Genomic DNA, 26,580 nt, shown 5'->3' with positions numbered 1-26,580 from the left:
TCACGGGGAAGCCATGGGTGCAAACAACAGCCAGGTTCACTAATTGGGAGGTGTACCAGTAGGGAGCCACGTAAGCTCAATGTAGGTGTGATCCGAAATGGAAATATCTGATATCTAGGCAGTATCAAGGACATGGAGAAGAGTGTGTGTCACAAAGATGTAGTTGATTCGGGAGTATGTGGTGAGCACAGAGGAGTAATAAAAATAGTCCCGGGACTCAGGGTGTTTCTAATGCCAGGAATCGGTAGGGCCTAGGTCTGATATTTCCAGTTTCAGCTGTACTGACATAGCCCAGTGCCCTGATAGGTGGATGTGCATCTATACAATGTAGGATCCCACACTAATTTAAAGTCCCCCCATTATGATGCCCCTCTGACCTTTTCCAGCTGTTCCCTCAGGGTGCGGCAAATGTAAGCATCTTGCACATTGATAGGAGTGTTAATGTTGAGCACTTCGCACTAAACAGGTGGAGCGTTAGAAACCATCCCTCCCCATCCCTAACCACCCTGGTGATATTGGCTACAGCGTGGTTTAGAGAATATACCCAGCCTGAGTGTTTTGCAGTGTAAGCCCAGTGACGTATCTGGTATGTTGGGTGGGAAATTCTATGCCTGTCTACCCCACAGACATGTGTTTCTTGAAGGAATATGATATCACAGTTGTGTTTTATGATGTACCCCCAACCTATTTATGCTTATTTGGGGAATTGAAGCCCCAGATATTAAGGGAAATACATTTTGCACGTCCAGTTATAAGCATTAGGATTTGTGTGGGGAGACCAAATGGATATGTCGGCCCCCGGGCCATAGTAAGATTGTACACCACCTGTACACAGTTACATGCAATAGGACTGCTAAGGTTGATTGTCTATGACCATCATGACCCATAGGAATAATGCTGGAACTGAAAAGTAAAAAGATTAGAGAAAATCCAAGAACAATTTGGGGGCCAACAGGGTCCTCCTCATGTGGCTGTCACTCTCTGAGATTGGCATTGAGGCACCTGCATCTCACCGGAGGAGTCACCATCCCAGAGAGTGGGACAAAGGGGCTTGACCAACAGGTGGGGTTTCAGTTGCATTTCTGGAGAGTTCCAGGGGAGCTTTGCCATCCCCCCATGCGCCGGTGTCACTGCAAACACAGGTAGCGGCATATTGCTCAGCAATATCTAACAGATAGAGGTGATTGTTCAGAGATGTCTTGCTCATATTAAGGAAGTAGAAGGTGTTGGTGAGGTGTTTTTGTCTATGTTGCGGAGGTGCTGGATAATATACCACTCTGTCTCCTGAGTCATTGTTGTAGCCAAGTTTTTATCCGCATGAGTATGTCAGACAGTGGTCCAGGTGGGTTTCAGAGTGTGTCTGGAAGGACTTTCAGGTGGGAGGGAAGTTTCATTCTTGTCTGAGGTGGGAAGGCCCATCAGTCATTTCACCTCAGTCAGGGAGTGCAGCAAGCAACACCTGCCCTCCAATCGAAGAGCAGTGCAAATGGGGGCTCCCATTGATCTTTGATGTCCATTGCATGCAACGTATCTGTGATAGGCTTGAACTCCCTCCTTCGCAGCAGAGTAGTAGCTGAGAGGTCCTGGTACAAATAAACTGTGGGCCCGTGAAATACCACGTCAGCTTTCATTCTCGCTGCTCTGAAGATAGCCTCTTTTTCAGTGAAGAAATGGATGTGAGTCAAGATGTCAGGAGCTGCGTTTGGTTGGCCCGGGGCTGATACCACTTGATGTGCCCAGTCAAGGACTGGGGGCGGTGGACTGGCATCACCTCTGATAGATTGTAGGTGTGTCACCATGAAAGTCATAATTTGTTGTGCAAATGTTGTTTCAGCGACTCCGGTTTCCAAGATCTTCCTGCTTGGTTTAGAGGTAAATATGTTGTTCTTCTAGGGACGCCACCTGCCGCCATAAAATTTCTTGGTCTTCTGACCTGGAATCTACTGTGCACTCTAGGTCTTCAACTAATTTACCAGTTTCAGTCACCTCTCTTTGAATGTCTTGAAAATACGTCTTGAGATCAGTTTGAGTGAACCAAGCTCCAAGTGGATTTCTTGGAGAAATTGGTTCATATAATCTTGCCTGTTACGGGTGAAGGGGGACGCAGCCTCTGCCTGTCTCTGAGGTTGATCTTTCTGCTCCAAAATTATGCTGGGTGGCCTGGCCCCTTGGGAGGTCATCGTGGTCTCCTTAGTGGACTTAGGGACGTATTCAAGAGCCCCCAGCCCCACCGGAGTGTCACTTTTTGTGACTTTCCGGTGGCGCAATGCCCTGCGCCGTATTTACAAGGTGGCGTTAAGTCACTTTTTGTGGCTTAACGCCACCTGGTAAATACAGCCCCTTCACACGCAGCCCTTTGCATGGAAGGGGTGTGCAATGGGTGTGGCTGTGGGTGTGCCAGAGCACAGTGTTCCAGTCACATCCCCAGCACTAGGATCGCACAGCCGGTGTCAGCAGGTGGACGCTGAAGGGTCACCATGTAGCAGTGTGCACAGGAGAAGCAGCCTGCCAGGTCCAGGGATTGTTCCGCTCACCTCTACGGTAGGCTGCTTTGGAAGACTGCACAGTTCACCTACCTCGTGGCAGGTGTTGCAGACCAGGCTGCACGGCACCCAGTCAGAGTCACTCCAGCACCCGGGGGCAGCGTGTGGGGAATCAGTAGGTAGAAAGTGGGTCACACGCCCCAGGGCTGGTGTCCAGGAGTGGCACCGACCTCTATGATGAGCCCGGTGCTCTGTTGTAGGTATGCCTCAGTGAGGGAAAAAAACACCCAATATGGCGTCACCTCATTGGTTGGGACCCAGAGATTGAGCGCCACAAAATGGCCGGTGTCATTGCGGAGACCCAGCAGAAATGTGACTGTGCCATCTTGGGGCAAGCTGCTGTGCATTTTCAGGGTCCACCATGGCACCAATGTGGTCAATAGGTTTCTTGCTGGAGGGCCGGAGCTCCCCCAATACATGTCCTAATCCATTCCTGCTCTGGCCATGCCCTTAAGGCCTAGGTTTCTAGCGTGGTCAGTGAGGATAGGAGTAGGTCTGAATTCTGAGGGCCGCCAGGATGCATCCCATGGGGAGCTTTTGTTTCTGAAGATCAGTACCTCTGTCTGGTATGTGTTGACCTTCAGGCAGTTGCCCTTCATCCAGTTGGCAACATATGTCATGCAGTTATGGTAGTTGGTCATGGTGTTGATGGTGTCTTTGGGGAGGGAGAGGATGAGCTGTGTGTCATTGGCATAGGATATGATGTTGTGTCCGTGGGTTTGACTATGCTAGCCAGCGGTGTCATTTAAGTGTTGAAGAGGGTTGGGCTGAAGGAGGATTCTTGGGGTACTCCACAGATGATTTTCTTGAGTTTAGAGTGAAGGGGAGAAAGTTGACTTTTGCATTCTTCTGGTGAGGAAAAAGGCAATAAATCTGAGAGCGGCACCTTGGATGCCTATGTTGTGGAAACTTGTGATGAGTGTGTGGTGGGAAATTGTATCAAAAGGCTGCCAGGAGGTCTAAGAGGACCAGAGCTGCATTCTCTCCTCGGTCAAGTAGGGCTTGGATGTCATTGGTAGCCATAATGAGAGCTGTCTTGTCCCTGTGGGTGCCGTGAAATCCAGATTGGGAAGAGTTGAGTAGGAGGTTCCATTCCAGATATGAAGAGAGTTGTTGGTTGATAGTGTTTTCTAATACTTTGGCCGAGAATGGGAGCAGGGAGATTCGTTGATGGTTATTGAGTTCGCTAGGGTCTGCCGATGGTTTCCTTAGTAGGATGTTGACTTCTGCATGTTTCCAGCCCTCCGGGAAGGTGGCCTGGGTAATTGAGTGTTGAACCAGAAGGTGAGTACCTGACTGATTCTGGCTTAGCCTAGATTAAAGATTTGGGGAAGGCATGGGTTCGATTGGGGTTCCTGGGTGGACCGAGTTTATGATGGAGGGACTGTCCTGTTGGGTGAGCTGGCTCCATTCGGTTAGTCGGATATCTGTGGTGATAGCAGAGTCATTGTGTTGCTGGAAGAAGTTTGTGGCCTTGGGCTGGGGTTTGAAGTTTCTGTAGATGTTGGCAATCTTGTTGTGGAATAAGTTTGCAAGGTTGTCATCTAGTTCCTGTGAGGATGTAATGATGTTTGTTCCGACTGAGGGGTTGGGGAATTCTTTGACAATGTTGAAGCATTCTTTACTGTTATTGGAACTTGATTCAATGTGTGAGGCTTTTTTTACCGATTCTCTCAACTTTCGGTGGTAGAGGTTTAGGGCAGTCTTTAAGGCTATTCTTGCATACAGCTAGTTAAATTTTGGAAAGGAATAGCACTACATGTGAGCATGATTTTAAATACTTAAACCAGCATTACACATAAGATAAAGCTTCTAGGGATAGATGTCCAAGATTTGAATGATAAATACAAATTATATTTTATCTTGTAGCAATGGCAGTAGCTTGCATCTGTATTACAGGGACGTGGCTGAATCTGGAATCCATTTCCTTTCATCAATTACTGTCCCGACTTTTGTCGATGTATTATTTGGAGAATAGTGCATCCAATGTAAAATCAAAGGGGCTAGGCACAGGGGAGCTGCCAAGTGGTCACCAGAAGGGATTGTGTATATTTTAATGAAGGCTTCTCTCTCCCTATTTTTTCTGTATTTTTATTGTTTATGTATGTTAGTTTTTTCTGTATATTAGTCTTTTCTGTATGATAGATTTCAGCAAAGCTGTACACACTAAATGCAATACCCAGGGTAACATTTGATATATCATGTGTATATCTTTTATGGAGCCTGTCCCTTCTGTGTGATAAATTAATGAAATTGGTTTATGGGCTGAACCATGGATTATGTATTATGGATTTGTGTAAGGATGTGATTGAAGGTGTGCAAATTTTTTTTTACTCGTGTCCTTTTTCTTCAATAAAAAAATTATATAAAAATAGCTGATCAAAGACTGAAAATTATATACTTGTGCATGGGTTTAAGTTACCAAGAGGTGATTTGCTCAGGAGACCAAGGAAGTAGCAACCTCATGTTTGGAAAACCTTTAGGCTTAGAATGGCAGGTCAATTTACAAGACTACTCCAATTCTTCTATTAGAGTCCAAAGCAAGTATGTCCACGTGGGGTGCTCATTTCAGCCAGTTCTCCAATGATGGTGCTTGGTCAAAGAAGGAGTCCTCCATGCACAAAAATTATTTAGAGCTTCTAGCTGGCTCCTTTGTGGTTCTTTCTTTCACATAAAGCCACACTCATTGCTCAGTTCTGCTGAGAATAAATAGCGTTACAGTGGTAAGGTACATAAATCACTTAGAAGGTATTCAATCAAATACCCTAACACACATGGAGAAACATTTGGGAAAAGCCCATAAGACATCAGATATCAGTAAGGCAGAGTATCGTCTGAGAGTATTGATCTCAGAAGCAGATTGGTGTACTAATCATGTAAGAGATTTCAGTGACTAACAGCTACATTTTACAAAATCCAACATCTGCAAAATCTGTGGAATCACTTCCGTGTAGATCTTTTAGCATCCAGGCTAAATACCCAACTTCCCTGGTTTTACAGTGTAGACCAGACCCAAAGGCTCTTGAAACCAATGCACTCCTTCATCCGTGAGATCAGGGGACACCTTATGCCTTCCCTCTTTTTTCAATGATCTTCTATCTGACAATAGCCAGGAGGGAATTGTTTTTCCTTGTCATAACTCATTTTTGGTAGTGTCAGATTTGGTTGCCAGTTCTCCTATAAATGTCAATAGATGTTCCGATACTCATTCCGAGGTAGCCACAGACCCTCCATTGCTATCAGGGTAAGTTTCACAATCTAGTGATGTCATGCAGTCTCCAATTCATTGGCATGAATTGCATAGGGTCAATCTGTTCTCTCACAGGAATTTTATCGAACAGTCTCACTTCCATCAGCAGAGGAGTCAACAAATAAAGGTCAGCAATTTCACTGCACCCTCAATATATTGCAAGGAAACCTATGGGGAACACATCCTGATTAGCATTCCGCCACAAGGGAAAAGGATGAGTATAACTTCTGTTCCTAAATATACATCATAATTAGGGCTCTCGGTTTTATGGTATTAAGACCCATATTTATACTTTTTTGCGCTGCATTTACATCATTTTTTTAACGCAAATTTGGCACAAACCTAACTCCATATTTATATTTTGATGTTAGACACGTCTAACATCAAAATATAGGAGTCTGCAACATTTCTTGGATGATTGAACCTGCCTTGCGTTAATGAGATGCAAGGTAGTCATTCCCATCCCAAAAATTGTGCTATCCCCATAGCCCCATATTTATCTCCCCGTGCTAAAATGACGCACGGGTGGGAGGAGGGGCTAAATAATGGTGCTAAGCTTATTCAGCACCATTATTGAACACCTGGGCCAGATCTGGAGTTGGGGGACCTGTGGACCCATATTCATGGTTAAACACCATGGAATGGGTCCACAGGTGCCTTCCCCAAGCCCCAGGACCCCTCCCACCCTCACCAGAGGGACATCGGAGGACGGGGGACCCCATCCCAGGTAAGTCCAGGTACGTTTTTTTTCTATTCTTTTTTGCCATTGGGGGCCCTAACTTGGAGTCCTCTGCATGGCAAAAGGTGAAATGGCCATGCCCTGGGGACATGTGTCCCCTGTGCTGGCCATTGGGGTGGTGGGCATGACTCATGTCTGTCCTAAGACAGGAGTCATGTTTTTGGTGGTTGAGCACCAGGAAATGGCGCTAGTGTAATTTTCTGATGCACAAACCCCTCCTTCCCTACCGCCACCCCTACCCACCTAGCATCTTTTTTTAAGACGCTAGCCCAAGTTGCCATTCAATAAATACCGTGGCTGGCTGGAGTTGTGAAATTACTCAAGCCGATGCTAAACTTTTTGCCGCGAAACTGCGTTAGCGCAGTTTTGTGGCAAAAAGTATAAATAGGGGCCTTATTTTTTTCCATGTGTACTTATCATTTAAATTTTTTGGCCATCTTATTGGTATTTATCCATATATATTTCGTGTTTTGAGAATTAATGGAGTAATAAAATGATATATTTCCACATTTACTTAACCGATAAATATGAACTCAAACGTTGATGCTTTTCGTGTATTGGCAAATTATCAGCCAAATATTAAAAAACAAAAAATCCACAGATAAATTTTAGCATTTTCTACAAACATATGTTAACACGTCTGTATTGAAGGATATATCATCCTGTTTTTAACTCCCCAAGCTCTCTGTCTGCTCAGAGTTTTCACAAAAGGACAATTTTCTGCATTTTTCCACTGTAAAAATAAATACAGACTGTAAAAATCAGTACAAACAGAAAACTGGGAGCCTTAATCGTTATTTGTTGTGACTCTTGTCTAAAAAATTTTTGTTTCTATTTCAAATAATGCCTCTTTGACTTTAAAATACTTGTCATGCTTCGGGTTCGAGGTTGAGTTCAACCGACGGTGACCGCCCACGCTGGCGGAGGAAAGAAAGGAGAAATAAGCAGCAACGCCCTACCGTTGGAGCATATCTCGGAGCGTCAGTCGGTACTGAGCAGTGTGGCAGCCGGGACAAGTGCCTAAACGAAGAGCGAGGGGGACCCTCTGGTCGGCTCCGGGCCTTTGGCCATGGTCCTGGGGTTGAGTGAAGGGGTCTGGGCGGCGGAGTCGGCAGACTCAGTGGAGGAACATGAGTGGTTATACAGCCCAGCTGAAACTTTTACCTCTTAGGAAGTGGAAGAGAGGACTTTGTTGGTATAGGCACCTGTTGTGCATTGTGGTTATTTGTTTGTATGCTTCCCTGCGAGCTTGGTCATGCATGGTTTCTGAGGTTTGGCCATATGAGCTGGAGCGGCCGGGGACCGGTTCTGGATCTTGGCCCCTCCGTAGAGCTTCTTCCCACCTGAACAACTGCTTTCCTGTTCTGTATGACAGTTAGGTGTCTTAGCTTAAATGTCCGTGGGCTGAATAATCCGACTAAGCGTTTAGCGATTCTGTCAGGTCTGGAGAAATCTGGGTGTCACATATGCTTACTGCAGGAGAAACACTTGTTGCATAAGGACACATATCGCATGCGCTCAAGGTGGTTTCCCAAGTAGATTTGGTCCTCACCAACTACAAAGCATGCAGGCGTAGCGATATTGCTTTCCAGGACTTTCTCTGGGGAGATAGTGGGGAGGATACATGAAGTACAAGGCAGATTCCTGGCCATTAGAATAAAACTTGGGGCCTTCTCTTTCACTATCGCTTCTCTTTTCGCTCCGAATGCCCAACAAGAGGCATTCCTGAGACAAGTGATCTCCCCAACTCTTAGTTCACCAGATAGTGCCATTTTAGTGGAGGGAGATTTTAACTTGGTGTTGGACAATGAGCTCGACCGCTCTGGCCAACGCTTTGGAAAACTGGGGCCTTATCGGAGGTGGGGCGTCAGTGGCTGGCTGATTGTGGGTTGGTGGATATCTGCAGAAAGTTGAACCCTACGCTCCGAGATTACTCCTTTTACTCGGCGGCAACCAAGACTTACGCTCAGCTTGATTTTTTCCTGGTCTCGCAGGAATTTGTCTCCCGGGTCCGGGAGGCCACGATTGAACACAGAGCTCTGGCTGATCATGCCCCAATTACCGTGGAGATCACAGTGGGGGTGGGGCCAGTGGGTACCCCGGGTTGGCGCCTTAGAGATTCCCTGCTCCAGAGTGAGACAACGGTAGAGTCACTTCGACTCCTGATCGCGGACTACCTTAGTTTTAATGATGATGGTAGCACTTCAACAGAAATAGTATGGGAGGCTATGAAGGCAGTGGTGCGGGGCGGGGTGATGGTGCTGTCCGCGAGGGATAACAAGGCAAGGAGAGAGATAAGGGAGGAGCTGGAGCAGAGGGTGGCTGTGCTGGAGCGCGCCCACAAGACTACTGGTGCGCCTTGAATCTGGCGGGAGTTGGAGAGGGTGAGGCAACAGCTGAAGAGGATAGACTGGGATAGGGCGGAGTATGCAATAGCGAGAATCAAGCACAAATTCTATGTTGGGAGCAATATGTGCGGGAAGTTATTGGCACACCGGCTACGAGCACAGCGTGCAGCGTCGGCGATAAAACTGATCCACTCTTCTTCTGGAATAGCGGTGGGCACGAGTGATTAGATGGCAGAGGCTTTTGCGGAGTTTGACCGGGGCCTATACACGGCTGATGAGGGAGATCCCGAGGCTTTGGATTCATTCTTAGAGGGCATAGCAATCCCGCCTCCTGGTGAGAAGGAGGTGTTGCTGTTGGACCAGCCAATAAGCCTGGAAGAGGTAATTTCGGCAATTTCCCGACTAAAAGCTGGGAAGTCCCCTGGCCTGGATGGGTTTACGGCCCTATTTTATAAGACTTTTTGCGCAGAACTTGCTCCGCTGTTGGTGCGTCTTTTTAACTCCTTCTGGATGACAGGAGCCCTGACACCTAGCATGCTGGATGCTACTATTGTAGTCATACATAAACCAGGTAAAGACCCAGAGGAGTGTGCCTCATATAGACCGATCTCGCTCCTGAATATAGATGCCAAGTTGTTTACGGGCATTCTTGCTTCCCGCCTTAATTTTTATATGACGGGTCTCATCGACCCGGATCAATCGGGTTTTATACCAAACCGACAATGCGGTGACAATACGAAACGGCTCCTGCACCTGTTGGATAAAACGGATCGCTCCCGTAGGGAGGCGCTCTTCCTCTCTATAGACGCTGAAAAAGTGTTCAATAGGGTTCATTGGCCCTATCTCTTTAAAGTGTTGGAGCGATTCGGGCTGGGACCCATTTTCAGGTCCTGGATCAGCTGCGTTTATCAGTCACCCAGGGCGGCGGTTTGAATTAATGGGGTCCTCTCCCTGCCTTTCCCGGTCGGACGCGGGACCAGACAGGGATGCCTGCTTTCTCCCCTCTTATTTGCGCTACATATGGAGCCCCTTGCGCAGAGATTGCGGGACAGTCCCTTGGTTTCTGGGGTGAGGTTTGGCGGAGACCACCATCTCATCACCCTCTATGTGGATGATGTGATCATTACCCTGGCGGAGCCTGCGACCTCACTGCCAGCGCTCATGGAGATAATAGCTGAGTTTGGTCGGGTTTCGGGATTCCGAGTTAATATGCAGAAGTCTCAGGTTCTCGGTTTGTCAGTGAGACCGGATCATGAGGCAGACTTGAGAGCTAGCTACCCCTTTCTCTGGTCGTCCTTGAGTCTTCCCTATTTAGGAGTTGAGCTAGCGACCTCAGCCGCTAAGACAGCGAGCCGGAACTATGTGACGCTGGTTCGTGAAGTTCAGCGAGATCTTGAATCATGGGAGGCATAAACTGTCTTGGCTGGGTCGGGTAGCGGCGGTGAAGATGAATATCTTGCTGCGCATTCTCTATGTATTTCAGGTGCTTCTGCTAAGCCCTCCCCCGAGAACGATAGCCACTCTTCAATCGGCGATTCTGACGTTTATGTGGGAGGGGCGACCGGCGCGGTTATCACGACGGATGCTGTACCGTACTAAGAGTGGGGGAGGTTTAGCGATCCCTTGCGTACAGTGATACTTTCAGGTGACACAGCTGCGTTTTCTTTTGGAGTGGAATCGCCCGCTCACTGAGAAACACTGGTGCTTCATGGACTAGGCTGTAGCGGGCTCGCATATATGGAAGGAGCCATGGCTCTGACGCCGACATAGGGCAATCGGACTTTATTCCTCCCCAATTACGGGGGCCACACTGCGCATGGGATGCAGTGGCTAGTTGATCCGGCTTGACGTCCTTCCCATCCCCGATGACTCCCATAGGCGCAAATCCAGACTTTGAGCCCGGGCTTCGGCTGGAGGCCCTGAGACGCTGGCACGAGGGGGGCTGTAAAAGGGTGGGGTATCTCTTTGACAAACAGGGGGTCTTGTCTTTTAAACAGATGAGGGAAGCGTATGGCTTGACAGAGGCTGATAGGTTGATGTATTATCAGATACAAAACTGGGCACTGCAGCCGGCAAACAGAACGTTGATAGATAGACCCCTTACGCCGTTCGAGAAATGGCTCCTGTTAATGAAAGATGATAAGGGAGTCTTCTCAGAACTTTATCAGCTCTTACAGGGGGACCAGCGCCCGCCTAAGCATAGAGGACAGTTGCGATGGGAGAGGGAGTTGGAGAGGGAGCTCTCAGACGAAGAGTGGGACAGTATTTTATACAGAATACATCACACAGCCTATAATGCTGCGGGCACGGAGGCGTCATACAAGGTGGCCTCCTACTGGTACTATACCCCGGCGCGTATACACACATGGGATCCTGCTAAATCTGACCTCTGTTGGAGGAGGTGCGGAGACACGGGTACACTTGTGCATCTGCTTTGGCATTGCCCCAAACTTCATCGCTACTGGGAGGGCATCATAGACGAGATTGACACAACGTTCCACACTAAGATCCCCAGATTTCCTTCATACATCTTAGTGGGGCTGACTAATCCCCTTACCTTTCCCTTGAAGTCGATGTGAGGGAGACAGATGGCTCTAGCACTCAATGAAGCCCTACAACTGATCTTAACCATGTGGGGTACGGATAGGGTCCCGACACGTAACACGTGGCTCCAGAAACTCTGGTTTATTCTTGCCATGGAGAAACTCACATTGGCCTCGCATCAGCGGACGGGGAATGGATTGAATTATGGAAGCGATTTCTGCAGATTCTATCTGCAGAATTCACGGAGTTGACATGCCCAGCTTACTTGAGAGTCCTGAGGCTGACTTAAACCACGACTAGAATGCTTGATTTAGAAACGCCAGAGGGCAGAGAGGTGGTGGGAGGAAGGTTGGAATGATGGAGAGACAGGAAGAGGATATGGTCGGGGTGGGGGAACATTGTTAATGTGTTTCATTCTATGTGTATGTTTGTTTGATCCTTATTCATGAGACTCGCAGTTGGAAGATTTTTAGATGCGCCCCGCACGCTAATTCTATTACCAAAGAGAGGTTTGTTTTGAAGCTCCTTCGAGCAAATTTAGAGTTAGCCTAGAAGATTTTGGTTAGTGGACTTGGAGCTTTTGACGCAGAGATATATACCATCTATAGCACTGGGATGTATTGTATTTGCATTTCATATTTTGTATCTAAATGTTTTTGTGCTTTTAAAAATAATAAACAGATTTGATCTATAAAATACCTGTCAGCAAAAGTAACCATGTTGTTATGCTTAGTTTCTTTCAAAAGAGGTTCCTATGGATCTTCTGGCTAAATAGTTTACTCCATCAGTGGTTTTCTTTTCAATTTTGAGAAGAACAAACACCCTTGTTTTGAGGTTGTAGTATCCTGCCTTTCTGGAACACGCAGATCTTTGCGTGGTATGAGGTTTAAAGTAATACGAGGCCAGAATGGCCCATCTCAGAACATCTCACTATTAGCTTCTTATCTGTATTGTAACATCTAACTCTCTAGAGTCTTCCATTACCTTGCCAGAGGGATGAAGTGGGTTATGTCTCAATCATAGATAGATTTTTTTTTGTTGTCTCTTTCTTCCAGAAGCACCCCAGCCTCAGAGGCTGTTTGGGCTGGAGGAAGACTTGAGGATACTCTGAGAGTGGCTGATTGGTGTTCAGCACCTACGTTTACCTTTTTTCATTGTAAACCTGTGGCTTATGCATCTTTTTCTATGGTTAATTCACTTTCAAATAGCATAATATGAGACTCCTGTCTTGTCATAAAATGTTTTTTTGTTTAAAACTATTATGAAGGAAAATCCTAATTTGGCAAAAGACCATATTTTTTGGGTATGGCAAGGTGTTCAACTGTATTATTTTAACTCCAGTCCAAAATAAATATGCGACAATGTGTATATTAGAGGGAGTTCAGACTTACATTTCTAATTCCAGTCAATAAACGTTGGGGAAAGTGCATCTGTGGGTAGGGGACACAGTCAACATTCTGACTCCATGGTCACAGACACTGGGGAAAATGCATACATTGGGACAACAGTAAGTCATATTTAGTATTCTAACTTTAGGTCCACTAACACATACACACTTTGGAAGCATAGGATGAAAGTCATTATTTACATCCAAGACCACAAACAATGAGATAACTTTAGTTTGAGGGCGAGATGGTTAATTTTCAATATCCTACTTTTCAGTATTGATTTTATGAAACTTAAATATATAACAGATGCATACAAATGATCATATCATTAAGCATAGTTATATTTATATGTTAATATATGTTATATATTTTAGTTGTATTTAATTAATATAGCTATGTTTTACAAAACTAAATGTGTTTTAAAAAGTAATTGGTGAAATATGGTAAAAATAATCTTTAAATAAAAAAAAATCATAATTTACTTCTCAGCATATTTTTCAAAAGTTAATTTAAAATAGTACCTTCCTTTCATATAGCAAATTAAAGGCTACACTCCAATAGTTTTTTAAACTTAATAGTCATTACATTAACTCATGTATTTATCTTCAGCTTATGCTTCTTTCTAGCTCAGTATTTTTTTATACTTAAAAGTCATTACATTTCAAACGCTAAAATCCCCAATATCGCCAAATGTAATTTAAACTCATATCGCTAATAAATATAAAGTACACAATCAAGGAATCACAAAAAAAAAAAAAAAATCATTACTAAATATAATTAAACAAAGCAGATGTGTTCTATATAATGTTTTTAAAAACTTTTAAATGGATATTAACACACAATTTGAATGCAAAAAAACTTTGTTAAAAATATAAAATGGTAAATTAATTTATTATCAACAGAAAACTCTACCATTGTGCCCCAAACCATGCTGCCAAAACCCACCACAAATTATAAAACATATTATATTTAAAATGTGTTAGTTACTAAATTAATAAATGTATACCAAATCAAACACATTTAAAATATAATAAAATACAACAAACTATTTCTTGAATAGCAAACTACCACCTAAATAAATCCACAAGACAAAAAGTAACAATGGAAGCCAAAATAAAATTTAAAAGAGAATATTTTAATGGTCAAAAACAGTTAATATAAACTAGACAAATAAAATAAGACATAAAATGACATGAAATACTATGATATTTTAATGTACAATTTTTTAAACATAATAATATTAACAAAGATAAAACAATATACTTATCCTTGATAATCTGTCCCTTGATATTTGGGTAGTAACGATGTTTTGATTACGATCAACAATATTTTTCAGTCGCTATTCTGGTACTAAACTAAAAGTCATATTTATGACCCTGTAAATGTGAAATGTTTGCTTATGTGATGAGCTGTTGTATATATCATCTGCAAGGGACCACCTGGAAGTGACATTTCTAGTCAGCTTCTTTTTCTCCTTGTTGTGTGAGGAGCTGTTCCCATTTGCTTATGCCTGTATCTATTGTGTGGTGATGTGGGCACATAAGGATTCATTCGCTGATATTGCAGTTCAGTTTTCATTCTTATTGAGAAATACACCCAACTATTCCTACGTGTTCTCTTTCAATGGACCATCAAGTGTCACACATGTATTTTCGTCTCTTTTCCTCCTCCCCAAAAAGCTTGCCCATAGATTTTTTGTGATTTTTACCAATTTCAATCTTATGACATTAGAGTCCTCCCCTAAAAAACAAAAGAGCTAGAGCAAATCCAATGTTATTGTGACAATGGCATATGAGCGGCCTAAATGTAAACCTGCCCAGTATGAGAAGGAAAATTCGTAATTGTCTAAGGGTGAAAGGGAGATCTACTATATAAACATTACACTAGGGAGAAGGTAGTATACAATGTAATCAATATGTGGTGTCCAAAACGTCCAGCTCAATTGTTAGTGCTAATAGCTCTCGGGAAGATTCACACTGTGAGAGCTTCTTCTACAGATGACTGTAGCAAAAGCATTTCTGGGAAAGTTGCCAAAAGAGGGGGGCATTCTACATTGACAGATAACATGCCAATTTCATAGACATTGTCGAAACTAGAAATCCCTTTATTTTAGTTTCTGGACTAAGATGAAACACATTTCATCAACATGAAAGGACTGATGTGCAAAGTGCACTATTGTTTCAGATACGGCTAGAGAGTGTAGGAGATTGGGCTAATCGTAAACCCTTGTTATACTGGGTGAGACTCTGGTCTAATAAATTGCAGGAATCCTATAAGGAGGCATTTGCAGAATTGAAAAACATGGATAAGGGATGTAAAGTAATTTGGTTTATGTACATCAAGTCTCGGTTTTATACACTGGATCTCCATGAGGCAAGGGATAATCCTCAGTCTATTACTAAGGAAGTAACTGCCACTGTTAAACCTAGATACTGGCTGCATGTTTAAGAGAAATGCTTGACAAATTTGAAATTGGGGTTCTTAACTAAGAGATTTTAAGATTTCAAAAATGTACAGGTGTTTAAACATTTCTTAGATGAAATGAACCAGCTGAGGCAAGATCCCTATTCACGAAATTCTGTATTGGAATATTACCGGTTTATTGCTCCCTTGCAAGTGGTGTGCAAATGTGGATTTCCAGGAAAACTTATCTCCTTGTAAATCATTGTAACGCCCAGTTTTAGATTTTTTGCCCAGCATACTACTACATAAGAAAGAAAGAAATAATTCATGTTTATAGGAATGTGGCTATAAGAGACTGTAACCATGAACTGAGGATATTAAGATCAGATAATAATAAGTTAATAGTTATTTCTGTTTCCAAATATATTTATATCCAGCTTGGTGCCTGTGACACATGCTAAGTAATTATATATAGTCATCTTGGATGGAGTATGTTGTATTAATGTTTGTATGATATCAAGGCCCATATTTAAACTTTTTTAGCACCATATTTGCGCCACTTTTTGACGCAAAAGCGGCACAAACTTACAAAATACAATTGTATTTTGTAAGTTTGCACCGCTTTTACTTCAAAAAATTATGCAAATGTGGCACTAAAAAAGTATAAATATGGGCCCAAATCTGTATGATTTTACACTTACTTTGTAATGTGGTTAATGTGTTTTAATATTTCATATTTGTTTTTGTATGTTTTTGTGAATATCATCTGAAATAAACATAAACTGACTGATGTACTATTTTTGTAAGGGTCTTCACGCTTTCATAACTCACTGTGGTTGACAGACGTTCTTTTGAATGTCTGCCAATTTTCCACCGTCTCATGAGGCAGGGATAACACTTGAGGTACTGAGAAAGCGAGCTTATTGCCCATGCCCACCAGAGCTCAATTTGAAGAGCTAAACTTCATAGATCTGGTCCAGATATTCATGATGATATTTTTGACCATATAGGGCCAGATGTAGAGATCTTATTTTAGGTAACAAATGGTCTGATTCACAAAATCGGGGAGTTTGTAACTGGAAAAAAAGCATTTTGGAATGTACAATGGTCCTATTTGTGATTCTTTCACCTATTACTGAATCGCAAATAGGACTTGCGATTCGATATTAGGAAGGGGCATGTTTAGGGCGTTGCAAAATGCAGTCGCAAAACATTTCAATTTTACCGCCCACTTCAAGTAGGTGTAACCCATTTTCAAATGGGAAGGGGTCCCCAGGAGACCCCTTTCCTTTTGAGAATGGATGTAAAAATATTTTGTAAGAGCAGGCAGTGGTCCCAAGAACCAATATCTACTCTTAAAAATGGAAAGAACACTATTCATTTTTCTTTTTGAAATGCATCCCGTTTTCCTTTGAGGAAAATGGGCTGCATTTTTTTTTTTTTAAGATTGCTTTATTGAAAAGCAATCCCAGACACGGTGGTCTGCTGACCCAAACAGGTCACCATCCCTGTGATTTTTCCCATTCCAATGGGTGGCAAACTGAGACCTACCTTATTAATATTATTGAGGTAGTTCTATTTGTGACCCACTGGGAATTGCAAAAAGTGTTAAACACACCTCAGTACACATGTGTTTGGGATTATCAAATAAAGAATCACAGACATTTGTTATTTGATAATCACAAACACTAACTTTTGTACATCTGGCCCATGTATTCTCTCCACGGTTGTCATTTTGAGAGGCAAATGATTCTTAAACAATGGTATTCCCAATCCAGAAGTCTATAATCTGGCCTTCTTAAGGTCTTAGATTTTCTCCTGTTTTGCATTCTTAATTTGAAGTCTAGGTGGCTGGACACGAAAACAATAATTCATACCACTGTTATTGTGAATGTTATTCAAAATAATGTAAACCTGCTCTTTTTTATAAAATGTATCTTTATTTTTAAATCAGCCTTCACCAGAAGTCTAAAACATCTGAATGCTGAAAAATAATGATTTGTTAAAAATGTTCAGTTGCCGTATTTATGCATTTACTTATTAAAGTTAGTCCTCACTCCATTCTAACTTTAGCAAGATCATTTCCAAAAACAAATCTAAATTCTCCTAGATGTAGCGTATCATATCAACATCTCAGACCAATAGCTAAGATGTCCCTTTGCAACGTGTCTGTAGAAACTCCTTCGACTGGGTGGAGTACAAAACATTACTATTGAAAATGTTGTTAAGTATATGTGCAGATGTACAGACTGACATTGTAGTGAAGTTTCCTTGTCATGCACAACCACATTACTTCCTGAGGTGTAAAGTAGAGATGGTTAATGCGAACTTCATTACAACATGTACCAGAATTCAAATATCAACAATACAATTCCAAAAAGTGACACCGTTATCTTGGAAAGTTGTCATGCAGGCACACAAACATTAAAAGAGAGAAAAGACATCATAATTCTTTCAAAAAATGTGTACAGTTACTGTTAATCAATAGATTATTATAAAAGCCAAAACAGGTTGCTGGAGGTGTGAGGCAAAATTAAAAGTGGCTTAGGCCCTCATTAAGACCCTGGCGGTCTTTTAACCGCCAGAGTTAATGTGGTAGTATCACTGCCAACAGGCTGGCGATGTATACCGCCAAATTATGAGGAACCCAACCCACAACATCTCCACTCATACCGTCATGGTGGTATGAACCACCGGGCCAGAGATGTTCATCTCCGACCCGGCGGTCCACAGAAGACCGCTGTAGGAGGCTGGACTGGCTTGTAGTGAGTACCAAGGGGTACTTACACCTTGCACCAGGCCCAGTTATCCCTTATTAGTGTATAGGGTGTCTAGCAGCTTAGGCTGATAGATAATGGTAGCTTAGCAGAGCAGCTTAGGCTGAACTAGGAGACGAGTGAAGCTCCTACAGTACCACTAGTGTCATATGCACAATATCATAAGAAAACACAATACACAGATATACTAAAAATAAAGGTACTTTATTTTTATGATAATATGCCAAAAGTTTCTCAGTGAGTACCCTCAGTATGAGGATAGCAAATATACACAAGATATATGTACACAATACCAAAAATATGCAGTATAGTATTAGAAAACAGTGCAAACAATGTATAGTTACAATAGGATGCAATGGGGACACATAGGGATAGGGGCAACACAAACCATATACTCCAAAAGTGGAATGCGAACCACGAATGGACCCCAAATCTGTGTGACCTTGTAGGGGGTCGCTGGGACTGTAAGAAAACAGTAAGGGTTAGAAAAATAGCCCACCCCAAGACCCTGAAAAGTGAGTGCAAAGTGCACTAAAGTTCCCCAAAGGACATAGAAGTCGTGATAGGGGAATTCTGCAGGAAAGACACAAATCAGCAATGCAACAACGATGGATTTCCAAACGAGGGTACCTGTGGAACAAGGGGACCAAGTCCAAAAGTCACAAGCAAGTCGGAGATGGGCAGATGCCCAGGAAATGCCAGCTGTGGGTGCAAAGAACATCTACTGGACAGTAGAAGCTGAAGATTCTGCAGGAACAACAAGGGCTAGGAACTTCCCCTTTGGAGGACGGATCCCTCACGCTGTGGAGAGTCGTGCAGAAGTGTTTTCCTGAAGAAAGACCGCCAACAAGCCTTGCTAGCTGCAAATCGTGCGGTTAGGGTTTTTGGATGCTGCTGTGGACCAGAAGAGACCAGGATGTCGCCAATTGCGTCTGGGGACAGAGGGGGCGTCGAGCAAGATAAGGAGCCCTCTCAGAAGCAGGCGGCACCCGCAGAAGTGCTGAAACAGGCACTACGAAGTGGAGTGAAACAGTGCTCACCCGAAGTTGCACAAAGGAGTCCCACGCCGCCGGAGGACAACTTAGGAGGTCGTGCAATGCAGGTTAGAGTGCCATGGACCCAGGCTGGACTGTGCACAAAGGATTTCTGCCGGAAGTGCACGGAGGCCGGAGTAGCTGCAAAAGTCGCGGTTCCCAGCAATGCAGTCTGGCGTGGGGAGGCAAGGACTTACCTCCACCAAACTTGGACTGAAGAGTCACTGGACTGTGGGAGTCACTTGGACAGAGTTGCTGGATTCAAGGGACCTCGCTCGTTTTGCTGAGAGGAGGCCCGGGGTACCGGTGATGCAGTTCTTTGGTGCCTGCGGTTGCAGGGGGACGATTCCGTCGACCCACAGGAGATTTCTTCGGAGCTTCTAGTGCAGAGAGGAGGCAGACTACCCCCACAGCATGCACCACCAGGAAAACAGTCGAGAAGGCGGCAGGATCAGCGTTACAGAGTTGCAGTAGTCGTCTTCGCTACTTTGTTGCAGTTTTGCAGGCTTCCAGCGCGGTCAGCAGTCGATTCCTTGGCAGAAGGTGAAGAGAGAGATGCAGAGGAACTCGGATGAGCTCTTGCATTCGTTATCTAAGGAATCCCCAAAGACAGAGACCCTAAATAACCAGAAAAGAGGGTTTGGCTACTTAGGAGAGAGGATAGGCTAGCAACACCTGAAGGAGCCTATCAGAAGGAGTCTCTGACGTCACCTGCTGGCACTGGCCACTCAGAGCAGTCCAGTGTGCCAGCAGCACCTCTGCTTCCAAGATGGCAGAGGTCTGGAGCACACTGGAGGAGTTCTGGGCACCTCCCAGGGGAGGTGCAGGTCAGGGGAGTGGTCACTCCCCTTTCCTTTGTCCAGTTTCGCGCCAGAGCAGGGCTGAGCGGTCCCTGAACCGGTGTAGACTGGCTTATGCAGAAATCGGCACCATCTGTGCCCATGAAAGCATTTCCAGAGGCTGGGGGAGGCTACTCCTCCCCAGCCCTAACACCATTTTCCAAAGGGCGAGGGTGTAACACCCTCTCTCTGAGGAAGTCCTTTGTTCTGCCTTCCTGGGCCAGGCCTGGCTGGACCCCAGGAGGCCAGAAACCTGTTTGAGGGATTGGCAGCAGCAGCAGCTGCAGTGAAACCCCGGGAAAGGCAGTTTGGCAGTACCCAGGTCTGAGCTACAGACCTGTGGGATCATGGGATTGTGCCAACTATGCCAGGATGGCATAGAGGGGGCAATTCCATGATCATAGACATGTTACATGGCCATATTCGGAGTTGCCATTGTGAAGCTACATATAGGTAGTGACCTATATGTAGTGCACGCGTGTAATGGTGTCCCCTCACTCACAAAGTCCGGGGAATTGGCCCTGAACAATGTGGGGGCACCTTGGCTAGTGCCAGGGTGCCCACACACTAAGTAACTTAGCACCCAACCTTTACCAGGTAAAGGTTAGACATATAGGTGACTTATAAGTTACTTAAGTGCAGTGTAAAATGGCTGTGAAATAACGTGGACGTTATTTCACTCAGGCTGCAGTGGCAGGCCTGTGTAAGAATTGTCAGAGCTCCCTATGGGTGGAAAAAGAAATGCTGCAGCCCATAGGGATCTCCTGGAACCCCAATACCCTGTGTACCTCAGTACCATATACTAGGGAATTATAAGGGTGTTCCAGTATGCCAATGTAAATTGGTAAAATTGGTCACTAGCCTGTTAGTGAAAATTTGTAAAGAGAGAGCATAACCACTGAGGTTCTGTGTAATGGGTTCTTTATCCCTGAAGCACATAAAAGGGATATTGGAATAATATAACAGGCGCAGAAGGTGGGGTTTATCTAATTTATTCGTGTTTTGGTTTTAAGGATGGCTTTTTATCTCCTGTTTCTTGTTCACAAAGATAACGCACTTGCAATCCAGAATTAATTAACAAAAGTTCCCTTTTTCTTCTCTTTCAGGGTTTTGGGTGATAGTCCATAAGTAACCAGGTCCAGCTTTGGGAAGGTCTCCGATCCTCCTCTACGTCAGTGGGCCAGGCTCTCCAAAGAAATAGAAAGAAGGATAACAAAACAGGTAAGTGGGATATATATATAAGGTAAGTATATAGGGTTAGTAGGGTGGTGGGGGAATAGGTATAAGTGAAGGGAAGTGAGGGTTTAACTGTCCTTTAGTTTGTGGTTCCCCCTATAGGTGTTCTCAGACCTTCTCCTCTTTGTAGAAATCCTCTGGCGGTTGGTTTTCCTTGTGAGGTTAGGTTTACTTTAGGGTTTGTTGTTATATGGTCTCCCCTTCCCTGCAGGACCTCCCTTCCTTTCCCTTATCCCCCCCCTATTCCTAACAACCACCCTCTCGCAAACCCCCAGCTGTGGTACGAACGTACCTGAGGTGGCCACGCCCCTCCGGGGACGTGGCCGGCACTTTGGCAGCCTCCCGGCTTCTCTCCGACGGGGGCGGGAGAGCCCCGGGGCTCTCCTCTCTCTCTCGGAGTCTCGGCTCCTTCGACGGGTTCCTTTCTCTCTGTCCTCGGCGTCCCGGTCTCCTTCTCCTTCGGCCGCGTACGTCGAGCGTCCACTCCCGTCTCCTTCCCTTCGTCTTCTTTTGGTCCGTCTTTTCTTTCGGTTGTCGTCCAGACGCCGAAGGCGTCTGACGTCACAGGCTCGCGTCCCTCCCAAGTGTGTAGGGCCCCCTTCGGCACAATATCCTGGAAACCGGCGTCCGGAGACGTCCGGTTACACATCCCCTCCCTTGAATGAGGCTGTTTGAGACCCAAAGGTCCCGGGAACCGGGATAAATAGTCAGCCTGTCCCATAAGATCACCAGGGAGATGGCAAACCTGGAAGGAGAAAGGTTGAAGCTCCATAAACCATCTCAATATGCGACTGTTAGTATCTTTATTTCTCGAGAGCCAAGTGAGGGGAGCGTGATCCGTATATAATAGAAAGGATCTTCCTAGGAGGTAATATTGGAGGCTCTCAAGTGCCCACTTGATGGCGAGACATTCTCGCTCAATAATGGGATAGTTTTGCTCCCTGGGAAACAGCTTACGGCTAATAAAGACCACGGGTGACTAATACCTTTTTCATCTTTTTGAAAAAGCACGGCCCCCAGACCCACGTCTGAGGCATCCGTTTGGAGGTGAAAGGGGACAGTGAAGTCAGGACATTTTAAAATCGGTTGGGTAGTGAGATATCTTTGTAGGGTACTGTAACTATGGGACTGTACGGGGTTTAAATTTGTGATATTTTTTTGCTGTCCTTTCCTCAGGAGATCGGTTAGGGGAGCGGCCACGGTGGAATAATGGGGTATAAATCTTCGATAGTAGCCTACCAAGCCTAAGAATGAGCGGACCTCCTTTTTCGTTGTGGGTGTCTTTATCCGTAGGATGGCTTCAACTTTACTCATTTGTGGTCTAAGTATACCCTTCCCTATATGATATCCTAGATAAGAGATCTCATTGAATGCCAACCGGCTTTTGGAGGCATTGGCTGTTAATCCAGCCCCTCGTAACGCTATAAAGATTTTGGTTAAATGTGTCAAGTGGTCCTCCCAAGTCTCGCTGTGGATAACGATATCATCCAGATACGCGGCAGCGTATCTGGTATGAGGTCGTAGAATGGTATCGATGAGACGCTGGAAGGTGGCGGGTGCCCCATGTAACCCGAAAGGGAGAACCTTAAAATGGTATAACCCAGAGGGAGTAGAGAAGGCCGTTTTCTCTTTATCTTCTGGCGTCAAAGGAATCTGCCAGTAGCCTTTGGTCAAGTCGAGTGTAGACATGTACTTAGCTTTTCCCAACTTCTCTAAGAGTTCGTCTACCCTTGGAAGGGGATATGTGTCAAACTGGGATATAGAATTGACCTGTCTAAAGTCAATACAGAAACGTATAGACCCATCTGGCTTTGGCACTAATACCACCGGTGAACACCAGGGACTCTGGGAAGGCTCTATAACGCCTAGGTCTAACATCTTTTCTATTTCGTTTTCTACCAGGATCTTTCTAGCTTCTGGGATACGATATGGCCGTAAGCGTATGACCTTGCCAGGTGGGGTTATGATTTGATGATGCACCAGCTTGGTCTTGCCTGGTATCGAGGAGAACACATGGGCATGATCATGGAGGAGCTGGTTTAATTGCTCACTCTGTTGGATCGAGATTTCGCTATTTATGGGAGGCACCTCGTTTCCGCTAGGATGCTCAGTGGGACACCACCCTATCTCCAACTCCTTAACGGTGTTAACTAGGCATCCCCTGGTTGGTTCTCCCTGTGGCTCTTCCCACTTTTTCAATAGATTGACATGAAAGATCTGTGACCGGTTGGAAGTATCTGTGAGCTGGACCTTATAGGTCACGGGTGTTATTACCCCTATCACTTTATAAGGTCCCTGCCACTTTGCCAGCAACTTGTTGTCTGAACTGGGGAGAAGCACTAACACCTTATCACCTATGGTAAAGGTCCTTAATTGGGTATTCCTGTCGTAATATTTTTTCTGCTTTTCTTGAGCCTTCTCCATATGTTCCCTTACATTTTCCCACACATTTTGGATGTTGGTTTTTAACTCCTGGGTATATTCTAAGAGGGATTTTTCTCCGTCCTCCTCCTCCCATAATTCGGCAGCCATATCTAACAAGGTCCTGGGCTGTCGTCCGAACAATAATTCAAATGGACTATGGCCCGTGGATGCTTGTTCATGGGTCCTGATAGCGTATAACACTAAGGGGAGTTTTCTATCCCAGTCCTTACCTGTCTCTGAAATAGATTTCTTTAGTAGAGTTTTCAGAGTGCGGTTATACCTTTCTACTAAACCATCCGTTTGAGGATGATAAACCGCTGTCCGTAACTGTTTGATCCCTAGAAGTTGACATATTTGTGACATCAAGTTGGACATGAACTGGGTACCTTGGTCTGTTAAAATTTCTCGGGGAAAGCCTATTCGGGAGAAGAACCCTATCATTGCATGAGCTACGCTCTTGGAGTTAATACTGCTGAGTGGGATGGCTTCTGGGTATCTGGTGGCATAATCCACCAACACCAGTATATAACGGTATCCTCTAGAAGAAGGTAGGAGAGGGCCTACAATGTCCATTCCTATTCTTGAAAAAGGGATGTCTATAATGGGCAACGGTTGCAAGGGAGCTCTTCTTTTGGGACCAGGATCAATCATTTGGCATTTGGGACATTGCTGACAGAACCTCCTAATCTGTGAAAAGACCCCCGGCCAGTAGAACTTCCTCAACCGATATTCTTCCGTTTTCTCCCTGCCATAGTGACCCCCCCCCCGGCTGACTATGGGCTAGGTGTAGGACTTGTGGTCTATAAGGTTCGGGGACTAATAGCTGTTTCTTTTCTTCTCGGTTACTACCAGTGACACGGTATAACAGATTTCTGATTATGGTAAAAGAAGGGCTTTTGTCTTGGGGGTTCCGGGGTCGGGCACTTTTCCAGGCATGGATCAAACTCGGATCTTCCCTTTGACAACTACGGAATGGGGGAAGGTCAGTAAGAGTAAGGACCTTTGTAATTACCCTATTTGGACTCATGTTTCCTTGGGCAAAGACTCTTCGGGTTTCTCTCTTTTCTTTTCGGGAGGGTCGGTATCTAACCACCGGTGGTGTTATAGGCGTACTAGAAAAAGGAGCTCTTTTCCACCATGTGCTCATGTTTTCAGAGTCTTTTGTACTGTCAAGAAGTTCCGAAAAGTCAGGGAAGTCGGTTCCTATGATAGTTTCTTCGACTAGTCGTTCCACCACCCCCATCCTTATGGGGACTTCTTTTCCATCCCAGGACAAGGTTGTCCAGATTAGGGGGTATTCTCTTGTATCTCCATGAATACAACATATGGACACTGTAAGCCCTGAAGCTAAAAGGGGTTTTTCCAATAAATCAGCACGAATTACAGATTGGCTGCAACCTGAGTCGATGAGTGCCACTGTGGTTCTTCCATTGATAACAAGTCTCTTCTTGTATCGGGTTTCCTTTCCCCCTGTATAGAAGACTCTCCCCCGGGTGACTCCTATTTCCATCGGCTCTGACTTTTCTGTTTTCAGCGGGCAAACCCGGGCGATATGTCCCCACTCTCCACAGCTAAAACACTGTGGTTGTTGCATATAGGGTCTTTCTGGACCTCGTAATTTTCCCGGATCCTCGGTTGGTTTTCGCCCTAGGGATGGGGTGGGTCCGAGGTTCTGTCGGATGGGGTTAAGTGTTGGCCGTACGGGAGGGATTTTGAACTCGAGGGAGCGGTGAAAGGCACAGGCTAATTCAATAGTGGTGTTAGTATCTGGACTTGGGTGTTGCTTGATCCAATTACGGGTATTGGTAGGTAGGGCATCTAGATATTGTTCTAGGAGAACAACCTCAATGATATCCTCCCTATTGGTCCCAATGGGACCTAGCCATTTGAGTCCTAAGTCCTTAATTCGAAAATATAGGGCCCGGGGATTCTCGGAGGGTCCCCATTTGGCTTTCCTAAACCGGACCCTATAATGTTCTGTATCAAACCCCACCCGCTCCAGGATACTCTTCTTAATATCCTGATAGGGTGTCGTTCCGCCTGGGTTTACCGCTTGATAAGCCGCTTGGAGAGTTCCTGTCAATAAGGGGGCGATGTATTGGCCCCACCTATCCTGGGGCCAGGTGGCGGAAGTAGCAACCCGCTCAAAATTCGTGAAAAAAGGCATCCGGGTCTTCGCCTTCCTGATATCGCTGCAGGACCGAACTGGGTACGTTCGGATGCACCCGGGTGGCGGCAATAGTGTCCGTGAGGTTTTTGATTGCAGTCTCATGGACCAACTGATTGTTGGCCATGATAGTGGCCTCACTTTTCAGAGCGCTTTGTAGGGCCTCCCTTTCCACTTTAGCCTCCTTCTGTTGCTCTTCCCACACTACTTGCAGATGCCTCTGCCCTGCGGCTAGCTGCTGCATCATCTCTGATAGGGTGGGTGTGCCCTCCATCGTCTTTGCTTACCTGTAGTTGTTCCAATATCCCACTTCTGACACCACTGTAATGGGTTCTTTATCCCTGAAGCACATAAAAGGGATATTGGAATAATATAACAGGCGCAGAAGGTGGGGTTTATCTAATTTATTCGTGTTTTGGTTTTAAGGATGGCTTTTTATCTCCTGTTTCTTGTTCACAAAGATAACGCACTTGCAATCCAGAATTAATTAACAAAAGTTCCCTTTTTCTTCTCTTTCAGGGTTTTGGGTGATAGTCCATAAGTAACCAGGTCCAGCTTTGGGAAGGTCTCCGATCCTCCTCTAAGTCAGTGGGCCAGGCTCTCCAAAGAAATAGAAAGAAGGATAACAAAACAGGTAAGTGGGATATATATATAAGGTAAGTATATAGGGTTAGTAGGGTGGTGGGGGAATAGGTATAAGTGAAGGGAAGTGAGGGTTTAACTGTCCTTTAGTTTGTGGTTCCCCCTATAGGTGTTCTCAGACCTTCTCCTCTTTGTAGAAATCCTCTGGCGGTTGGTTTTCCTTGTGAGGTTAGGTTTACTTTAGGGTTTGTTGTTATATGGTCTCCCCTTCCCTGCAGGACCTCCCTTCCTTTCCCTTATCCCCCC

The sequence above is a fragment of the Pleurodeles waltl genome, chromosome 10 (genome assembly GCF_031143425.1).
Source record: "Pleurodeles waltl isolate 20211129_DDA chromosome 10, aPleWal1.hap1.20221129, whole genome shotgun sequence".
In the NCBI taxonomy this organism is placed as follows: Eukaryota; Metazoa; Chordata; class Amphibia; order Caudata; family Salamandridae; genus Pleurodeles; species Pleurodeles waltl.
The sequence above is the reverse complement of the archived record's forward strand: the minus strand, read 5'-3'. Positions refer to the sequence as shown.